Below are 8,984 nucleotides of genomic sequence, written 5' to 3' on the forward strand. Positions count from 1 at the left end.
TTCCTTTCTTAAGAAATACTAATCATATATTATCTAGCCAGTATATTCTCTTTTATCATTTTAACTTTCTTTTTTGTTTAGTGTGATTTTCTAAAGATCTTCTTCTTATTACTAACTCAGTTTTTAGTGTTTTTCCTATTGCTATTATTACACTTCTGTAATAGCTTTTTTGTATAACTCCAATTTATTTCCTGGTCTCTTCCAACTTTCAACTCACTGTGTTGTCTCATTATTTCTTTTTGAAATAACTGCATCTATTTTGAAACAATTTACCAGAATTTTCACTTTAATTTCTTTGATAGAATAGAAAGGCATTTATCTTAGCGTCTACTATTTTTCCCTTGATAACTCTTAATCAGATGCAATTATTTACTGTTTGTTTTGCTATTTTGCATTTTATTTTATTTTTTGGTATCTATGAATAGGTCAAATAAATTGGAATCCAAGAGCATTTCAATTTAAGACTCACTTTGAATAAATTCAGTTTAATCTGGGACTGCGATTTGCACAAAAATAATGCTTCAGATACAAAAAAGGACAAATACTGTGTGATTGTGCTACTATGAACTAAATATGCTGTGTAAACTCATGGGGTTAATAGCTAGAATATATATTAATAAATCACCAGAAAATTCAAAGAGGGTATAGAATGGAAAGCTTAGGCTTAATTTGTGCAGAATTGTTAAAAAATGTTGTTTGTAAATCTTTGGAAATGAATAGAAATGGTTAAAGCATATCATGGTGTTTGTAACTAGCAGTGCTATTGTATGGGTAGGACTTTGGTTGGAAAAGGAAAGTCTAAGGTCATGTATATTACTAGAAGGGAAGTTAAAAATTGTAACATGGAACTGTATAAGATAATAAAACCTCGTGTAAAACACGAATATGGGTGATATTCCATATATGGCTGTTTTTACAAAATATAGATAGAAGTATACTAGAAAGAAGGAAAAAGAACAGCAGCTTTGTATGCCAGGCAAGAAATACAGAGATTGAGAGTGATGGGTTTTGTTTGTTTGTTTGTTTTTTGTTTATTATTATTGGGGTAATGAAAGTACTCTGGGAGTGATTGGGGTGATGAATGCACAAACATGTGATTATACCAAATACGATTGATTGTACTCTTTGGATAGATTTATGCTTTATTAATATGTATCAATTGAAAAAAAAACATAGGGAATATTGTTCCTATGAATCTGCCTCACATATCTACTAGCATGACCAAAATGACTGGAATGACACTGACAATAAGACCGCTGGTGAGCTTTAATCATACAGTTACCTTTAGAGTGAAGACTAGATGAGGGTTAAAGGGCAGAGTAATGTTTGTAATAGCTGTATGCTTAGATAATATGCATACAGTTCAACTATTAAAAACAATGAGTTTGGGTTGACTACCTGACCCATGGAGATGATTTTCAACTGTTAAAAATGGTGAGGGGGTGGGGTGGGGAAAACATAGGCAAAATCTATTTAACTGTTTTTTGTAATTTTCCTAATGGTTGAGTATTATTCTAAGACTTTTGTTTGTAAAGTGTGGGATAAATAAAATAAACAATTATGTGACAGTCAAAAAAAAAATAATGCTTCAGAAAATGGGGTTGTTGATATGGGAAGCTGGGAAAAGGGGCATGAGGTGGACCTGTGAAACTGAGAACAAGTTATGTGCTTTCAATATACAAAGGAGGGTGATCCATAGGATAAAAATTCCCATTCCTGTAGGAAGAAATTAGGAGAAAAACAGGGACTTTGGTCACAAACAATTCTGAATTTCTCCAGGACATATTCCATTCGATTTCAAGGGCTGAGAGTCACCTATAGAACCATGGTTTTTTGCAAAAAAACTGTTGCTTTCACATGCAGCATGCAGGGGTCCCAGCTGTCAGACAATAAGGTTTTCCACAGATCCTTCCTGGGTAACTGCATTTCCAATCCTGACTTACACTGAAATGGCTGTTTGGTTCCAAGTTCAGTTAAGTCCTCACATTGAGCACTATTCTCTGGGGACTTATTTTCCAGAAGCTTAGAGTTTTCCAGACCACCAGTTTTTGTTGTTGTTTTTTTTTTTTTTTGTGCCCAGGAGTTTGATTCTCAGCTTATACCCCTTCTTTTGCATTTTACTATAAACTGCAAGAAGAAGCCAGACTGCATTTTCCAGATTTAGTTTGAACATCTCATCTAAATGCCCAAGCTTGTCACTTTCAAATTCTGCCTTCCGTTGGACCTCAGGACTCAATTTTGCTAAATTCTCTGCCTTTTTGAAACAAGGTTAATCTTTCTTCCAGTTTGCAATGACACATTCATCATTTCTGTCTAAGGCCTCATAGGAAGTAAACTTCAGTGTCCATATTTCTACCAACAGTCTCTTTAAAAGCAGTCTAAGCCTTTTCAATCAAACACCTCACAATTCTTCCCAAATCTACCCCTTTCCCATGTTAACAACAGTTTTTACATTTCTGGTATTTTCATAGCAGCACCCTAATTTCCTGGTACCAAAATCTGTTTTAGTTTGCTAAAAACTGTCAGAAGCAATATACCAGAAATGGATTGGCCTTTTACAATGGGGGTTTATTGACTTGCAAGCTTGCTTACAATTCTGAGGCCTTGGAAATGACCAAATCAAGATAACACTTTTCTCCTACAAAAACCAGCTACTTGCAATCCTGGACTCCTCCGTCATATGCCCAGACACATGACAAAGCGTATGATGGAAACTACTGGTCTCCTTTCTCTTCTGGGATTCATTTCCTCAGCTTCTTGCTTTCTCTATTCCTAGGATTTCTTTATTTGCTTCTATGGATTTTTCTCTGTATTCATCCTGTTTAAAAAGGACTCTAGTAAGAAGATTAAAACCCACCCTTGGCCTTGTCTTACTGAAGTAATCTAATCAAAAAGTTCCACCTGGGAAGCAGGTATGGCTCAATCAGTTGGGCTCCCATCTACCATATGGAAGGCCCTGGGTGCCCAACCCAGGGCCTCCTTGTGAAGGCAGGCTCGCCCACACACTGCGGAGAGCCGCTGGCCTGCAAGCATCATGGAGTGCTGACTCATCAAGGTGTCCCAAAAAAAGGGAGGCAAGCAAAAATGCAGAAGAATGGACAGCGAATGGACACAGAGAGCAGACAGCAAGCAAGCCACAAGGGAGGGGGAATAAATAAATAAAAATAAAAATAAAATACAGACACAGAAGAATGCACAGCTAATGGACACAGAAAGCAGACAGCAAGCAAAAAGCCTTGGGGAGAGGGGGATAAATAAAAGGCCCCACCTACAATAGGTTTATACCACAGAAATGGATTAGCTCTAAGGACATGATTTTTTGAGGTCCATCCAGCATCAAACCATCTTACCATGTATTATGGTTTCAATATCAATGTTTTTAACCACTACCATATCGTCCATAAAAGCAGTCAGTTATGAATAATATACTTCCTATCAGTAGTCCACTATCAAGACCAATTTTGTCTGTGTCTCTTTGCTTAGGACAATGTAAAGTTGACATTACATTTTTTTAAGGCATAAACCAGATTGGCATGACCATCATGCTACTTCCCTTTCTCCAGGTCTCTGGATATCCTGCTCAGGAGACATTGGTAGCCCCAGTCCTAGGTGCCACTCTCATATCTCATGCTCCCCAACCCATTCCCCAAATCCTTCCACTGTAATGATGCTGTTTCCAGGGTATATCCATAGGTGGTGAAGTGATACAACCTCTAAGAAGCAAAAGAAGAAGAAAACCCAGAATGGGGGCCTCTGTGGCCAAAGGAGGTAGGAAGGCCTCAGAAAAGCCCACCCCAAAGGAGCTCCAAGTGCTAAGACCCAAGCCTCAGGCAAGAAAGGTGGAGCAGCTGGCCCAGGAACTATGCTGGTGTGTGGAGGAGCTCAAGTTCAGTCTCCAGATTCAGACACCCAATCCAAAACAAAAAGAGCAGGCTATTGAGGCAATCAGACCCTATGCAGCGAAAGAAACCCCTGCCCTCAAAGAAGCAGTTGATGTGTTCCTTGTCTGGGAACTACAGAGCTCAGATGGATGCAAAACCGAGGAGACCCTGCAGGCTTTCAGGACCATAGGCTACTCAGCCGAGGTGAAGCCTGTGATTGAGGCTACAGAAAGAAGAGGTGAAGGGTCTGTAGGCCTCGCTCAATGGGGGCAGCCAAGGTCATCCTGGACTCTCCTGATGAAGAGTTTAGGTTCAATTTCTTTTAGCCTCATCCACCTCATCCTGGAACAAAACCCCTTCCCAGGGTGATATGGGATGTTGTCTTAAAAGTACAGAGCCTTTCCAGGAATGCTATGTTGGGCTGATGTAGGGTTGGTTCATCTTTGGCTGGTCAGTGAATTTGATGTCATGGTCACTGGGCAGAAATAAGACCAATGTATTGGGGTGCTGACAGATAAGCACAGGCCCTAATCTCAGTACCAAGCTGTATTAGTCACAGTTTTCTAGGGAAACTCAACTGATGGAAGATATCTGTAAATAGTATGAGATTTTATAAATTGTCTCATGCAACTGTGGGGATGCACAAATCCTAATTCCATAAGGCAGTCCGCAAGCCAGGGACACCAATGAAGATCCTCCTTGAATTCCCCAGGAGATGCTGACTATCCGAAGTAGAGATGGGAGTTCTCTGTCAAAATGCTGAAATTACTTCTCCTTTTAAGGCTTCAATAAATTGGATAATACATCACTCATTGCTGACAGCAATCTCTTCAGTTGATTTTAGAAGTAAACTGCCATCTATGCAAACAATTCACTGATGATTAAAGTCCATGAAATGCCTTTGTATTACAATTAGCTAGTGCTTTCTTGATCAAACAATTGGGCATCATTACCTGGCTAAGTAACCATCACAAGTGCTGACATTTCCAAGCTTACTATGAAACTTTCCCAATTTATTAAAGTATCTTTACAGAAACTGTTTTCATAGGCAAGATTCAGTCTTCCCCTCTGTTACAAAAACTTTATCTGCTAAATACCATGTGTAATCTCATATTCCTCCACCTCCTTGCAGTTGAGCAGGGTCATTTGACTAGTTCTGGCCAGTAAATTGTGAGAAATAAAGTCTTTTTCTGTTAAGCACTTGAGGTTTCAGGCTGTCCCACCATATCCTAACCCATTCCGGAAAACATACTTGCTAGAATTACATCTTGAGAATTGCTTCTTCTGCATGTGCTAAAAGTAAATGGAGGCAGTGGTCGTGTGTGGAAAATATATCTTAACATAAACTTCATTTACTTCAATAATTTAAACCTACAAACCAATTTTAACTCATTCACTCATTCATTGTGTTTTCAGCTAACACAAAATAATATACATTTTTTTTCCCTTCTAAAGAAAGTAGAGTAAGAATCTCAGTTACCAAAGGTATCAATAGAGTTAATTTTTTTTAATTAAAATTCTGGTTAATGGAAGGATAACAAGAAACATCATTTGTTTTCAATACTTGGTGCTTAGAAAAATTTTGAAAATACGTTTATTGACACTTTTTATTACTAAATAAAGCATGATTTTATTTTTGATCATTTGAAATGCTTTGAGTTCACGATTTGGTGAATGAGTTCAACCAAAATAATTGAGATCCTTTTGAATGCCAGGCACATTTGGTTGAGCATTAGACTTGTAAAAAGTTTATCAGTTATAGTACTTGATAGTGTATCATAAAATCATAATTTTTCAGTATAAATTATAAAGCATCATAACAGGAGCATAAAAAATGCAATCAAAGAACATGTCAGAAGGACAAAATATGGTAGTGGTGTTTCAATAAATGGGTTAATATTTGAATAAATTTAAAAATATTTATTTAAATGATGATTTAAGTCTATTTCATTTTTATTTGCCTCTAACTATAAAGAGTGGATGTTTCCTTTGGATGTTTTCCAAATAAACGATACATGTTCAAGAATTTGTTTTACAATGCTATTTTTGGGAGAGAAGGTATTGGTGGGTTTCCTATGAATAAAGATTTTTAATATGTATGCTAATATTTGCCATTTATAATTCTCTTAATTGCCTTACTTCTTGATTTTTTTTCTCCATTGTAAACCATGTTTTGGCTCTCCCAACATCTGGACATTAATAGAAGTTCTCAATAACATAATCTACTTATATAAAGAAAAACACGTTAATCTTTTAATTTTATATCTGAGAAAAGTCAGAAAATGAGAAGCTCTGTGAATTGCCCAAGATGACCCAAGTGATCTACCTTTGTACCACTCTACTGGACGTGAAGAAAAGAAAGGTAGCCATAGAAGCAGCATATAAACCAGAGCCATTGATGGCAAATCCTAAAACCATAAAAGATTATGAAATAGCAGAATCTAGTGTAAATATACTCTCAAGTAAATAATATAAAAGAGAACCATGTTTCTTCCACCTAACCATTCAAATTTTTTTGAAACTCACAAGCTGCCAACACTAGCCAAATTTGGTAAGTAGACAAAGGCACTGGCACACTGTGAGTCTAACAAGAAGCTTGACATCATTTAGGATGATGTTTCTAAAACTATATAATCTATGACTTCTCTCTCTTCACCAACCCCCAAAGCCATCTATCCATTCAAGTTGCTGATGCAAATGTCTGGGAACCTTCTAATATAATAAAAAATGTAACGCAAAGCCAGTAAATATCCTCTTTGTCTCTGATGCATGTCAGGAAATTGAAGTAAATAGATTTAAAACTCTAACATTACAGACGATGAGATTAAAAAGCCATTAGTAGTCATAAGCCCATTAGAACTCGGCACCAACAGACTGTTATGGAGAAATTTCTTGACCAGATAAAAAAACATATTGATATCATCCTTCTTTCATTATTCAATAAAAAGTTTTATTTAGGCCTTTGTTGTTAGTCTTTTATTCCTTTCTGTAATGGATGCTTTTAAACAGGAAGGGTTTCATGAATGTTCTTACCTCTTTTAAAGTCAGAAGAAAATAAACAACAAAGGTTAACCCTTGCTTCATTGATATCATATGTGAGGAATGCCATTTAAAGATCTGCATAGGGAGAAAAGCTTGGCCACTTTCAGTCTCCCTGTCAGCTTTCTTCTCTGTCTTTTCTCTTGCAGCCTTGCCACTTGCTCATATCCTCCACAAATATTGCGGGAGCAATAGACGTCTTTTCAGGATCCTGAAAATACAACCATGCAGTCCAGTAGACAGGAGAGAAAGGGGTCTATGCTTATTGCTTCCCCTCAGGGTTTTCATTTTTTTAAAAATTGTTCCAAGGAGAAATAAAGTGATTGTAAGCTTATCCAAGTGGCAATTTTAAGTATAGGAACAGAATGGGCAAAGATGGGGAAAAGGAGCATGGGATATAGAAAAGAGAAATGTGTTGGTCAGTATTACCATCTCAGGTACTGATGGAATACGATAATAAGTAAAATAAGGCAGTAATTCATTTTTAATTCTGAAAGGTGCCTTTTGTCACATTCACCTATTTTCCAAATCTTCCTTTACAAACAGTATTCATGAAATAATGAAATAAAACCACTATAAATGCATACCTTTAAAGCATAACACACTAATTTGCCACCCCTTCCCCAACAGTCCTAAAAAGCTGGACTGGAATGCAGTTAAAAATATAGAGGAATTCTGCCATGAAATGACTGGTGTAATTATTGCTATTGGCACACTCTTACTTTGTTTTATTAATACTTCACTTACATCACTGCACTTTCCAGGTCTTTCTGACTGATTTACTTTCTTATTAATATTTCACTAAACTGTGTTTCGAGTTATTTCCTCATTTTCTTTTTAATTCATTCTAGGTTACAGTATTACCATATCAAATACAAAGGCTAGGGGACATTAAAGTTTACTGACATAGCCTTACAACTGAAAACAAAGTTTGACTTTTATTACATTAATAAGGCACTAATTGAAAATCAAAAGTCTATCCTATCTCTCAACAATTTAATTCAAAATTATATTTAATACAAAACTAGAGCTCAATCAAAATATTTATTTGATCAGCACATGATTATATAATGGTAAGACACACAGGATAAAAAAAAATTCAGAATGTGCTTTAAAAAATCTGACTACTTCATGACAAATATCTACTTGTAATTTGCTTTTTTTGTTCAGTAAATTGGCCGTAGTAAGATGAAAATACTCAATATCATTTGGAGTAAGTGCGAATGTCATTTCACTATATTGCTTAAGAATTTGAACTCCTTTAACTTTTTAGAATGAAGTTCTAGTTACTGCTTTCTAAGCAAGGCAGCATATCAGGGGTGATCTAAAATCACAGTACTTTTGGGGGCATCTTTCAAATAGAAGAGTGGCCTGGGATCATGTTCCAATCTTCAACAAGCAACTAATGAGCTAGTTAGGTCCCCTAAATCTACTCCAGGCTTAATCTGAAGCCAGAAACCATGGACCTAACAATTGTTAGTGTATGGTCTGAGCCTCTTGGTTGTATCACACTGTAGATCCAATCCATTATGAATGTGCTAACCACACATGGGGTGTTAATTGGAGCTCAGCACCCCCTGGAGCATGGCAAATTAATTCTCCACCAGTTAGAAATAAACAAAACCCAAAAGGGCTTTATTAACTATGAATTTGGGACTCATTAACCCTTTTAATGACTGACCCATTTATCTATCACAGGTTAGAATAAAATTTAATCATGAAAATATACCTATATCTATTCTGGTGACAAAAATAGATTAGAGCAAAATTGTGGTTAGAATGTGGAAAGTCTTATATGCCCTATATATTAGATGACACGTTACCTGTCCTTTTTTATTAATTGAAAAATTACCCCACAGGTGTTTTCTATTTATAAATATGCTGTAGGAATATCTACTTGGAAGGTGTCATAGTTTACCAGGCTGCTATCAGATGCCACATAACGGACTGGTTTAACAACAGGAGTTTAAGGCTCACGGTTTGAGAGGCTGGAAGTCTGAATTCAAGGTGTCAGCAAGGCTATACTTTCTCCCCTAAGTCTGTAGCACTCTGGTACTGTCTTGC

General features: G+C 36.5%; 1 pseudogene; it reads left to right on the forward strand.

Annotated features, from left to right (window-relative positions):
- The first annotated feature begins 1,217 nt into the window (after positions 1-1,217).
- LOC111765410 (UPF0488 protein C8orf33 pseudogene) lies at positions 1,218-4,207 on the forward strand (annotated as a pseudogene).
- The last annotated feature ends 4,777 nt before the right edge of the window (positions 4,208-8,984 follow it).

The sequence above is a fragment of the Dasypus novemcinctus genome, chromosome 8, assembly GCF_030445035.2.
Source record: "Dasypus novemcinctus isolate mDasNov1 chromosome 8, mDasNov1.1.hap2, whole genome shotgun sequence".
Taxonomy (NCBI): Eukaryota; Metazoa; Chordata; class Mammalia; order Cingulata; family Dasypodidae; genus Dasypus; species Dasypus novemcinctus.